General features: G+C 45.8%; 1 protein-coding gene across 2 annotated transcripts in view; it reads left to right on the top strand.

The window, feature by feature from the left end:
- LOC133279423 (Wilms tumor protein 1-interacting protein homolog) overlaps positions 1-13,248 on the top strand; it is a 93,480-nt gene that overhangs the window by 26,253 nt on the left and 53,979 nt on the right. The window contains exon 1 of one of the 2 annotated variants that reach the window (XM_061473130.1): positions 12,473-12,506. The exons of the other annotated variant lie outside the window; for it this stretch is intronic. The gene's annotated coding sequence lies outside the window, so the exon portion shown is untranslated. Of the gene's footprint in view, positions 1-12,472; positions 12,507-13,248 lie in introns of those variants that run through there. 2 annotated transcript variants of the gene reach the window in all.

The raw sequence follows: 13,248 nt of genomic DNA, 5'->3' as shown, positions 1-13,248 counted from the left end.
AATACGGCAAGAGCCATCAGTAAACAAGGCATACTGCTTTTCACTTTCTGACAGTTTATTATATGGTGGGGCCTCTTCAGCGCGCACCACCTCCTCCTCTGGTGACATTCCGAAATCTTTGCCCTCTGGCCAGTCCATGGTGACTTCTAGAATGCCTGGACGACTGGGATTTCCTATTCGAGTTCGTTGTGTAATTAGTGCAGCCCATTTACTCCATGTAGCATCAGTTGCATGATGTGTAGAGGAGACCCTGCCTTTGAACATCCAGCCCAGCACGGGCAACCGGGGTGCCAGGAGGAGCTGTGCTTCAGTGCCAATCACTTCCGAAGCAGCTCGAACCCCTTCATAGGCTGCCAGTATCTCTTTCTCAGTTGGGGTATAGCTGGCCTCAGATCCTTTATATCCCCGACTCCAAAAGCCGAGGGGTCGACCTCGAGTCTCCCCTGGAGCTTTCTGTCAGAGGCTCCAGGTAGGACCGTTCTCCCCAGCTGCAGAGTACAGCACATTTTTTACATCTGGTCCGGTCCGGACTGGTCCAAGGGCTACTGCATGAACTATCTCGTGTTTAATTTGCTCAAAGGCTTGTTGCTGCTCAGGGTCCCATTTAAAATCATTTTTCTTGCGGGTCACATGATAGAGCGGGCTTACAATCAAACTGTAATTTGGGATGTGCATTCTCCAGAACCCCACTGCACCCAAGAAAGCTTGCGTTTCTTTCTTATTAGTTGGTAGAGACATTGCTGTTATCTTGTTGATCACATCTGTGGGGATCTGTCTACGTCCATTTTGCCATATTATTCCCAAAAATTGGATCTCCTGTGCAGGTCCCTTGACCTTACTCCGTTTTATGGCAAAACCGGCTTTCAGCAGGATTTGGATTATTTTCCTCCCTTTCTCAAAGACTTCCTCCGCTGTATCGCCCCACACAATAATGTCATCAATGTATTGCAGGTGTTCTGGAGCTTGCCGCTGTTCCAGGGCAGTCTGGATCAGTCCGTGGCAAATGGTAGGGCTGTGTTTCCACCCCTGGGGCAGTCGGTTCCAAGTGAACTGGACACCCCTCCAAGTAAAAGCAAACTGTGGCCTGCACTCTGCTGCCAAAGGAATGGAGAAAAACATCACTTAGCAACAACCGAGAACATCGGCTTCACCAACACTGTTCTCAAGCTAGAAGTCAAAACACAGCACTGCACCAGTTAACACAAAGGAAAAACATGACTGCTACTGCTGAACCCAGGACAATTGGTTAACCCTGTATCAGCTTCATGGAGAGGGAGGCAAAAGAAAGCATCCTTCAAATCTAGAATGGTAAACCAAGTTTGCTCTGATGTTAAGCATATTAGCAAAGTGTTTGAATTTACTACTATAGGGTAAGGATCCTCGGTTATTTTGTTAACAGCCCAGAGGTCCTGTACCACCCAGTATGACCCATCAGGTTTATGAACAGGTAAAGTGGGGGTGTTAAAATCAGATTGTCACTCTTTTAGCAGTCCTAGATGTAGGAATTTTTCAATCATTGGGCAAATTCCTTCCCTATCTTCCCTTTTCAGGGGGTATTGTTTAATCCTGACTGGCTGTTTTGCCTCTTTGAGCTTAATCTGTATTGGGGGTGCATTTTTGACCCTTCCAGGTATGTTGTAGCCCATACCCCTGGGAATACCTGATCCAGTATATCTTCCCTGACTTCTCCCTCGACGTGATTAGTGATCAAAACTGAGCTTTAAACTTATGGATGCGCCATTGTTTTCCCAATTGTTATTTTTATGGTTTACTGAAATAAGCCTTTTCACTTTGGCCAGTTGTACCTTTTACCATAATATAATTGTCCCCCAAAGGCATTAAAGCTTTGTTTAAAACTGAATACATTGCGCCCGTATCAACCAAAAATTCCACTTCCTCTTCCCCCCCTCCCCCCCCCCCCCCCCCCCCCAGCTTCATTATAACCAGTGGATCTGCTAGGGAAGATTCCTCTGGTCCCTTGTCAGTCTAGTTCCAGTTCAGTCACGGGAGCCACCCTATGGCACTGCCCCCCCAGGGCAGTCTCACTTCCAGCTTCCAAACTCCTCACCGATCAGGTTCCACAGAAGTGCCCACTCCCCCACCTTTGCCTGTCATTCCTCCTCCACCAGTTTCAAAGCAACCACCGCAGCCGTGGCTATAGCACGACCTAGTTCACTCCTGTCCACATTTATTCAACAACCCCTCAGTCCCGTCTGTCACGATTCGGAGAAAACTCCCGGAACAAACTTGCCAACAAAGTTTTCAAGCTGACAAGCAGGTATTCTTTATTGCGGCGCCAGGAGACACGGGGGATAGCTCCTCCTAACTTGTGTCTCCCCATTGCCACACAAACCGTCCTTTTATAGCCACTGGGCATACATATGTATTCATGAGGCTATGTATGGCTTACATAATTTTCCAGAAAGTTCCCCACATGTGTACAGAATTGTGGTGGTGGTGGTCTCTGAAGGTCGTTTACTTCTTCCAACAATCTTCATCACTTCTGGCAGCCTTTGAAGCATGCGCAGTAGATGCTCATGCCGGTTTAATTGGTTCGTTAGCACCAGAGACATAATAATCCTCCTATCCTCCTACTTATCAGTTAGTTTAACTGTAGCCCATCCTGGACACCTGTGGTTCCCAGATACTCCTTATCCCTGTGTCCTGTTCTTCTAGTCTGTTTTTCTTAAACTATGTCACAACTATAACAATTTATCTTGTGAGAATTCTCAGTATGTTCTCTAGCTGTACTGTATTTTTTTTCTCTATGTATCATGCACCTCAGTAATTTTCCATTGCTACTGTTAAAAAGCCATCAAACTTAACATTACTTAAATCTAATTCTAAAGGTTTCTATATTCCATTTTGTGATTTTGTGCCCCCTTGTTTCAGTCAGTATTTCTTTTCCCACTTTTTTGCCTGCCCCAGCACTCATCCCATACTCAAACACAGGAGCTGCGTGAGCTCCCCTCCTTTCCCCCTTGGTTTTCCTTTTTTTTTTCCTCACAGCTGCTTACCCTGCTCTGCAGGGGTTACAGATGCCTGCCTCTGCAACAGCACTTCTGGTTTAACCCTTTCTTAACTCTGAATGTGAATGTGCTGCTTGTTGCCAGTGACAGCAATCTCCTCTTTATCAGTATCTGATAGGAGAGATATAGAGGGTGCTCCTCTCGGAGGTACCTGTGATATATAATTTTCCTGTTTATTTTCCTGATTACAGTTTTTTAACTTTTAAACATCATTCCCCCAATATCACAGGCTGAACAACATCTCTCCAGCTTATCTTTCAGTTTTTCCCTGTCCTTTTCCAAAGCCAAAATTGGGGATCTGGCAGAGCTATATTAATTTCACATTCTGTCTGCCACTCCGGGTGGTTTCTTAAAGTGAAAAAAATATCTGCATACGTTACTTCATCCCATTTTCTTGGCCACCTCAAAACCAACATTAATTGTAACAGTGTTTTATAATTCAAAGTTCCATTTTTAGGCCATTTCTCCTGATCTTCCAAAGTATAAAAAGGCCCCCATTGGTTACAATATTTCATCAACTTTTTCTTGTTTACTGAGCCCCCAGAAGACCCTCCCAGTTCTATCCAATGTGCCAAAATGTAACCCAATGGGCTTTTCTTCAGAATTCCCTTGTTTTGACCAGCTCCCATTTCAAACAATCTTTTACAAATCTCTATAGCTTCTCTTTCCCAGAGCTCTGCAAATGCACTTAAAAAAATATGGGAGCACCTACCCACAAGTTTTATGATATTCTCAGGGGGTTCAGTAAAATAATATCTCTGGGTTCTGCAGATCAACAGCCCTGTTGTTAGATCATAGTTTTGGTTCCAGCAAAATTTACACTGTCCTAATATCCACAGCAGGTTCCTCTGTTCAGAAGTTATTATGCACCTGTATGTGTGGCTACAAGCCTCTGGTACTGAGTGTAAAGTCCAGGTCTCAAGAGTAGGACTACAGATATTAGAGGTTATACTTCTCTCATACAGCCACTGGGGCACAGAGAGGGAACTCTTCTTAACCCTCCTGTTAGCCACAGTTTACTTTTGTCTACTCCTTCCCCACCACTTAAACACTGTAATCTTTAACACTAACGACAACATATACACACACAAAACACTTAGACACACCACAAAACAAATACACTTCATCCATCTCCGGCCACTCTCCTTGTGGAGAACACGGAACCGTGGATCAGGACTCCACACTCCCTTCGTAGTTATACCATGTCTCAGCCACACAAAACACTTTCACCCCCACACGGGATCCCACAGACACACTCCACACAGTGGTTCCGTTTACCCTTCTCCTGCTTCCTACACAGTCATTAGCAGGTCCATCCTGGTTCCCAAAACCTGGGATGCAGCAGAGACCTGGGTCCGCGTACCCTTCACCTGCTTCCTACCCAGTCATTAGCAGGTCCTTCCTAGCTCCCAAAACCTGGGGTGCAGTGAAAACCCGGACTCACCCGATCCAGTCTCAGGATTGCTAGAGGCCACTCTATCGGTTAGCGAGTCCCCTGCTTGCAAGCCCTACCTGCCAAGGGGAACTACGCTGTGCGCCTGACGTCTCTGCGCACCTTACCAGCATCCCCGGGTCATGCGTATGACTTAGAGACCCCCAAAATTGCCAACATAAACTTCAAGCATACCGTTTTTCCACAGTCAGCACACGTTGTTGTCTGTCCCCACAGTGAGGGGACCAGAAGCAGAGCTCCTCCAGGCAAAAGACCTGGGGCACCTAGGATATCTGCCCCTAGCTGATTCTGCAGTTGACAGAGATCTCCTGGCTGGCTCCCCAAATTGATACGCAGATAGACTCCACAACTCGTTAAAGTTGTAAAGTAGGTATGCTTTTTTTCAGTGCTGAGACGCATGGGGGATAGCTCCTCCAAAGGCATGCGTGCCTCAGTGTTGTTTCCCTCTACATTTACTCTCTAATGTTATATATATTCATCAGGTTGCACAATACGCCTATACATAATTCATGTCCTATTCCTGCTTTGTATTATAATGAGCTAGAAGTTCCTTTGCTGCCTGCACAGTCCTGTCCATCCCCCTCCCCCTTGGTCTCCCCCCCCCAGTCATGGGCGAGGGTCTCAAGATGAAGTAAATGAGTCTTCCTCTTTTGAGTAGGGGTCTTCAAGATAAAGGAAATGAGACTTCCTCGAGCCTGAACTTTTAACCTCTAGCCGTCACACATGCTCTTTAGGAGTCTGGTCAAAGTCCAAACCAAAAAGCTGGTGTTCACTGGAACTAAGTAACTGTTCCTCCCCCTTATCAGTCTGTTTCTTCCCCTTATCAATACCCTATTGTCCTGGTACTGCATGGCAAGCTTGACAGGTATTTGCAAACAATGCTTTCTGTTAAACAGTCAAAATTCCTTTATCCCCCCTTGTATGACCCCCCTGTGCATTGGTCAACCCTCTGCATCATTCTTAAACTTAAAAAAAAGCCACAAAACATGTACCACATGGATCATAATCAGATGTTGTCCTGGGTTCAGCAGTAGCAGTCATGTTTGGTTTTTTTTCCTTTGTGCTAGCTGGTGCAGTGCTGTGTTTTGACTTCCAACCTGAGAACAGTGTTGGTGAAGTCAATGTTTTCAGTTGTTGCTAAGTGATGTTTACCCTGACCAAGGACTTTGTGAGGCTCATGCTCTGCCAGGGAGGAGGGGAAGCCGTGAGGAAGCAGAGATGGGGCGCCTGACTCGGGCTAGCCAGGGAGGTATTCCATACCACAGCACGTCATGGCCGGGGTGGGGGGTGACTGGGAGTTACCCGGAAGGACACGGGGCTTCCGGGTGGAACTCGTCTTCTTGGCTGGTGGTATCGTATTCTCTTCCCTTGTTATTTTCCCTTATCACTGTTGTAGTTGATAGTTGCGGTGGTGATTTGTGTACATTGGTTGCTGGACTGTTCTTGTCTCAACCCGTGGGAGTTGCACTCTTTCGATCCTCCTCCCCGTTCCTCCGGGAGTGGGGGAGAACCCTGGTGGGGGGGGGACACGGACCTCGATTGTTGTCAGCTCGGCACCACTCACTGGGAGTGAGTGAACAAGTTACCTGACTGGGTTTAAACCACGACAGATGTGAATAATTTTTTATTGCTTTTGTCATGATCCTAATCTGAACCCCTGCTTTAGTAGTAGGGAATGTATTTACTGCTGACATTGTATATGGGGTTTCCACCAGGCTCTTTAACAGTGGATGAACAGATAGTGCAATTGAGGTGGAAAACGCTACCTCTCTTTATCCCTCCTCTGTTTTGCCGAGTATTCTAATTAAAACCAGGTAGAGGAAAGTTTTTCACAAAGTTTTCTTTTTTTAGTGATTTCACCTGCTGTTGAAAATTGCATGAAGATTTAACACTAAAGGGATGATGTCAAGAGGAATGAATTCTCCTTTTAGCTGCTATGAATAGAGTCTTCTCATTAGTTAAGTGTTGACTTTATAATTAAGAGAAGGTTACATGTTTCTGTTATTTTCTAGCCCATTTCCCAAGATATAAATTAACATTTCACCGCTTTGCATAACCTTTCAAAATGGAGAAGGGAGGTTTGGCTGGTAAATTGTATAAGATCGCATTTATTTGGAGATATTTACTGTAACGAACAAAGTGGAAAGTCACCTTCCTAACCCTTTGGTCTTCTTTTATCTTCTCACTCTTTCCCTGGTTTTGCAGTTCTTGATTTTTCTTTTTGCTGCCCTTAGAAAGATTTTTTAATTATTATTTTTTTTTAAATGATAATTGTCCTGGAGGGGTTTGCTCCACAGCTGTGCTTTAGTTGTATTTTTGTAAGTGTTGCAAAATATTTATCTATAACTCCTTTGCTGCCTGATGCTTGTGGGCAGTGGAGCTGATGAGTTTCTAAATGAGTGATGTCTGGGTGGTGGGATGTTTGAGGGGATGGTGGGGTGTCAGGAAGGGTTAGAAGAACATCTCGCCTCTGATTCATCCCTTTGACTTGAGTCTGTAATCCAGGTCCAGAAGAAACAGTATCTTCCAAAATTCAGCTTAAAAAAAGGGTGCTTTACCATCTTAGCATAGAGACAGTAAGCAGGGTGGGTGTAGTGAAGGCACCCAGTGTTGGTTCTGGGAACAGGTCTCCTGTGATGTGTGGTTGGGTCCCACAGTGCTGAGGGCTGGTTGGCAGCTGCCAGCATCTGTTTTGTGAAGACAAGGCTCATCAGGCACCAGGGCAACAGTGCACAGTGATTGTTTTGAAAGATGAATCTGTTATCCTCTCAAGCAAATAGTCTCTGATATTAGTTATTGAGGCTAAAGTATATTTCACTGATTGCATCTCAATGCCAAGTGCTATATCAGGACATGTGTTCTTTAATGGGAGCAGCTAAGTGGTTGCAGGTTTCTCCCTAGAGGTGTTTTGGGCCAAGGGTTTGGCTGCAGGTGCAGTGGGCAGGTTGCAAAAAGAGCAGATGATGCCAAAACCCTATTATAAGTTGGGGTTTGCCTTTTTTGCCATGTCCTTCCTAGGATAACTCATCTCAGACATTGGTCTGTCCTTGAGAGTATAAAAGGTGTGTGGCAAAGCCCCAAGTAGGCATGCAGTCTCTTAACTATGGATGATAGTTTATCACTAGCTGGGAAACAGTCTGTAATTGAGTGTGTAAAAAGAGTCAAAGCATGCTACTTAGTTGAGTGCTATGACCATATCTGTTTCCCAGTCTCTTAATCTGAGAAAAGTAGCTTTGTTCTTTTTCTATTTTTCTGGCCTTTTATACCCACTTTGCTCCCATTTTGTTTCAAGATAAGTGAGACAGGGACAAAGCAGGGGAGAGGGATGGTCCTGAGTGCGATATTCGTGCATTTCTGGATTATTCCTCAATACTAATTGGATATGGATCAAGTGTGTGTTCACATTTGTCAGATTAGCCAGACAGACCACGTGCCCTGGAGTTCACACCAGCTGCTGAGAGCAGACATTTACCTGATCCAGAATTGACAATGCCTGATCCAGCAAAAAGTAAAATTAGTCCAGACACAATACCTGATCAAGCAGAAATCCTGCTAATATGAAGTTAACCATCAGTACTTTACACTGTGTGGCATCTTCTATACAGTACCAAGAGTTGTAAAGCTGGATTTATTCAGTCATTGGAGCACATCTACTGCTTGTGGCAGGAGCTGCTGAATTTATAACCAAACATGGTTACCTAATGCCATGCCTTTTCCAGATTGTCATGCATGTGCTGGAAATAAGCGGTTATCTGAGAAAATAGAAAAGTGCACCTGGAAACTTTTAACCTAGTCTCCTTGTTTAATCATGAACCCATTTTAAATATGCCAAGGAGGGCAGCTGTAATATTTGACCTTTTCCTGACATATCTTAAAGTGATGACTCATGCAATGTCAAGAGAAGGTAATGAAGTCTCTCCAACATGATGTCTGTGCAGCTGAAGTTTTCAGTTCAAACATGCTGTGGAGTTGTCCTGGGTTCAGCTGTAGCAGTCATTTTTCTCTTTCTTAGCTGGTTCAGTGCTTAACCAAGTTTAACCAAGCTTAACTAAGTTTAACCATGACAAGTGCAAGGTCCTACACCTGGGTTGGAGCAATCCCAGGCACAGCTACAGGTTGTGCAGAAAAGAGATTCAGAGCAGCCCTGCAGAGAAGGACTTGGGGGTGTTGGTTGATGAGAAAATGAACATGAGCCGGCAGTGTGTGCTTGCAGCTCAGAAAGCCAACCGTATCCTGGGCTGCATTAAAAGCAGTATGACCAGCAGGTTGAAGGAGGTGATCCTGCCCCTCTGCTCTGCTCTTGTGAGACCTTACTTGGAGTATTGTGTACATTTCTGGTGTCCTCAACATAAAAAGAACATGGAACTGTTGGAACAAGTCCAGAGGAGGGCCACGAGGATGATCAGGGGACTGGAGCACCTCCCGTATGAAGATAGGCTGAGGAAGTTGGGGCTGTTCAGCCTGGAGAAGGCTGCATGGAGACCTCATTGCAGCCTTCCAGTATCTGAAGGGGGCTTGTAAGGATGCTGGAGAGGGACTCTTCATTAGGGACTGTAGTGATAGGACAAGGGGTAACAGGTCCAAACTTAAACAGGGGAAGTTTAGATTGGATATAAGGAAGAAATTCTTTCCTGTTAGGGTGGTGAGGCACTGGAATGGGTTGCCCAGGGAAGTTGTGTAATGCTCCATCCCTGGTGGTGTTCTAGGCCAGGTTGGACAGAGCCTTGGGTGACATGGTTTAGTGTGAGGTGTCCCTGCCCATGGCAGGGGGGTTGGAACTTGATGATCTTAAGGTCCTTTCCAGCCCTAACTATTCTATGATTCTATGTGTCGCTCAGCTAAGTGGACCATGATAGAGAGATGCATCCAGTCCCTGAGTGAGTCAGCCATTCTAGAGATGATTTTTTGTAGGCCGGATGCTAGGAATGGACCCATAGATCCAGATGAAGTTGTATGTAGATGACCCATGTGGCAGAAACTTACACGGAGTGTATCATCATCATCATCTTCTTACCTAGGAGTTCAAACAGGAGAGACAGTCTTTGTGATCTGTTCAGCTCCCCATGTGTACCAGCCCGTGTATCACCTATTAACAGAAGACACCCTGCTGCTCGAGAGAGAAGATATAGGAGGTACATGCCACATTGAGCAGCAGAACAACCAACAGGTAGATAAAGCTGCTAAGATTAAAGTGGCTCAGATGGATTTAGATTGGCAACATAAGAGTGAATTATTTTTAATCTGGTGGGCCCATGACACCTCAGGCCATCAAGGCAGAGATGCAACGCTTGCTCACTCCCCCTCCTTCTTCATCCCCCCACTCCCAGAGTGATGGGAAGGAGAATCTAAGGAATGTAGCTCCTACGGGTTGAAGATAAGAACAGTCATGTAACTAAGGTATAATGCAAAACTACTACTACTACCCCCAATCACCAATGATAATAATGATCAGGGAAAACATCAAGGGGAAAAAATGCAATTGCTCACCACCTGCTGACTGATGCCCAGCCTGACCCAAGCAGTGATCTGTGCCTTCTGGCTAACTCCCCCCAGTATGTATATTGGGCATGATGTGCTGTGGTATGGAATACCTCTTTGGCTAGTTTGGGTCAGGTGTCCTGTTTCTGCTTCCTCCTGGCTTCCCCTCCTCCCTGGCAGAGCATGAGACTAAAAAAAGTCCTTGATTGGAGTAATCATTACCTAGCAAGGACTAAAAAAAAAAACCCAGTGTTATCAGCACTGTTCTCAGAATAAAATCGAAAACACGGCACTGTACCAGCTACTCAGTAGGAGAAAAATGACTGCTATTGCTGAACCCAGGACACTCTGCCAGCTCCTTCAGTATTCTTGGGTGTAACCCATCTAGTCCCATGGGCTTGTGTATGTTTAAGTGGAGCAGGAGGTCTCTAACTATTTCTCCCTGAATTATGGGGACTTCAGTCAGCCCCTCCCCATGTCTGCCATCCAACTCAGGGAACTGAGTACCCTGAGGACAGCTGGTGTTACTATTAAAGACTGAGTTAACAGCTACATCAAGTACCTCAGGCTTTTCCTTATTTTCAGTCACTAGGTTTCCCTAGTATCCAGTAGAGGGTGGAGGTTCTCCTTGGCCCTCCTTTTACTTCTAATATATTTGAAAAAGTACTTTTTATTATCTTTTATGGCAGTGGCCAGATTTAGTTCCATCTGTGCCTTTGCTTTTCTAACTTTCTCTCTACATAACTTAATAACATCCTTCTACTTTTAATGGGGTAGCTGCCCCTTCTTCCACAGGTGATATTTTTTTTTTTTTTTCCCCTGAGTTCTAGCAGTATCTCCCTGTTTTGCTAGGGTGGTTTCTTCTCTGCAGGTTTGGTTTTTGGCACATAGGGAATGCCTGCTCCTGCACCTTCAGGATTTCATTCTTGAAGAGAGTCTAGCCTTCCTGGACCCTTCAATAATGTTTCTCAAGGAATTCTGCCAGCCAGTGTCTTAAACAGGCCGAAGTCAGCCCTCCGGAAGTCTAAGGTGGACGTTTTGCTGACCTTCTTCCTGATTTCACCAAGGATTGAAAATTCAATCATTTTGTGATTGCTTTGCCGAAGATGGTCTCCAACCATCACATCACCCACCAGTCCTTCTCTGTTTGGAACAGCAAATCTAGCTAGGCATCTCCTCTAGTTGGTTCATTAACCAGCTGGATTAAGAAGTTATCTTCCACACTCTCCAAGAACCTCCTAGGATTGTTTCTCCTTTGCTGTGTTGTACTTTTAGCAGGCATCTGGTAGGTTGAAGTCCCCCACAAGAACAAGGGCAAGCTATCGTGGAACTTCTCCCAGTTGTTTGAAGAACACTTCATCTGTATCTTTATCCTGGCTGGGTGGTCTATAACAGCCTCCTACCAGGATATCAGCTTGATTGGTCTTCCCCCTGATCTTCACCCACATTCAGCCTTCTCACTCACAACATTGAGTTCAAGGCAGTCAGTGCACTCCCTGACATACAATGCAACCCCACCACCTCTTTTTCCTTGCCTATCTCTTCTGAAGAGCCTGTAGCCATCCATTACAGCACTCCAATCATGTGACTCATTCCACCATGTTTCAGTGATGGCAATTATGTCATTATTTCCCTGCTGCACAATGGCTTCCAGCTCCTCCTGTTTGTTGCCTATGCTGCAGGCATTGGCATAGATGTATTTAAGTTGCCCTGTGAATCTGGACTACAACAGCGGCATGCTACCCCGTGGCTCATGTCTAGTGAGCCTGGTGTTATTCCCTTCCCCCTTCAAACCTAGTTTAAAGCCCTCCCTATAAGCTCTGCTAACTCTTGGGCTATAATCCTTTTCCCCCTTTGGGACAAGTGTACCCTTTCTGCTGCCAGCAGGCCTGGTGCTGTATAAACTGACTCATGGTCAACAAACCCAAAATTCTGGTGCTGACACCAGTCATGGAGCCAGGAATTAATTAATGTGATTCTTCTGATGTAACAATTGACATTGTTTGCAACTGGCAGGAGGGATGAGAACAATACTTGGGCTCCTGAGCCCGTGGCCCCAAGGCCCTTGAAGTCCTTGGGTCCCCTCAGGCTTCTTGAGATTTCTTCATTGCCCACCTGGAAGGCTAATAAAGGATAGTAGTCACAGGGCCGTACCAGATGAGTGAATTTTCTGGTGATGTCTGTTACCCTGGCCCCGCGGAGGCAACAGACTCCCCTGTGAGTCTGATCAGGCAGGCATATGGAGCCCTCTGTTCTCCTTAGGGTGGAGCCACCAAACACCACCACCCTTTTTTTTTAGTACAGCTGATCATAAAAACGATGTGCTCTCCGACTTTTTTGTGGGAACTCTTCTAACCTGGATGATCCCTTATCATCATCTTCCTCACTTTCCTGATCCTGAAGTACCAGGGCCTCGTATCTATTGTAAAGGGGCACTTGGGAAGTTGACATGAGCTGGGGGTTAATATGCTGTCTACTACAAGCAGGAACCTATTTCCAACCTCCCTTGTCTCCTAGGTTCCTTCCATCTGCCTGATGGCAAAAAGGTAGGGGATCTTGAAGTTTTTTTGTTTTGGATGGCTGGCCTGTTACTCTTGGGGGTGGTAGAGTACGGGTCTACTAGTCAGCCTCCTCCTCAGATTCCCTTATGCTCCTTAGCTGTTTCACCTCTTCCTGTACTCTGCCACCATACAGAGCAAATCATTAACCTGCTGACATCTTGCACAACCAACATCTAACATTGCTGACAGGCTCTGGCACTCACTACAGCCAGATACCTGGACAGTTACGTGTTTATAAGGGACCTCTGTTTGGGTCGCCATGTCCTTCCTGGCCAGCAGAGAGGACTTAGTTTTCTTTCCTTTCTGTCAGGAGGATGCCATCCTAGAGCTCTTGATGACTGCTGACTGAGCTTACCTCTGAAGCCTACCAGGCTACTGGGCTCTGCCCACTCATTCTGCCTGTGCAAACTGTCGCGCTGCGCTCTCTGGGCAGTGTTTATCCACTCAGGGCAGTGCTGTCCCTTCTGGTGCCATCCCCTATGAGTCAGATGCTCGTGTCAGCAGAGCTGCTGGCTCCTGGGCAAGTCCTGATGAGGACTTGAGGCTCCCTTGGTGGCTCTTGCCGTTCAGGATCGAGACTCCTGGATGTTGTGTTTTCTTCATGCTCTTCTGCTGAAGGTGTCCTCTCTGGAGCTACTCACCTTGGCAAATGACCCTTGGCATTGCTGGAGAGGGGCAAAGAGTAGTCGTTTGGATTTGGACTGGATTGTTGTTTTGTTTAGTGATT

This window comes from Pezoporus flaviventris, unplaced genomic scaffold (assembly GCF_033815535.1).
Source record: "Pezoporus flaviventris isolate CSIRO_AGI_PZ_B2104156 unplaced genomic scaffold, CSIRO_AGI_Pfla_v1 ptg000077l, whole genome shotgun sequence".
NCBI classification, from domain to species: domain Eukaryota; kingdom Metazoa; phylum Chordata; class Aves; order Psittaciformes; family Psittacidae; genus Pezoporus; species Pezoporus flaviventris.
The sequence above is the reverse complement of the archived record's forward strand: the minus strand, read 5'-3'. Positions and strand labels throughout refer to the sequence as shown.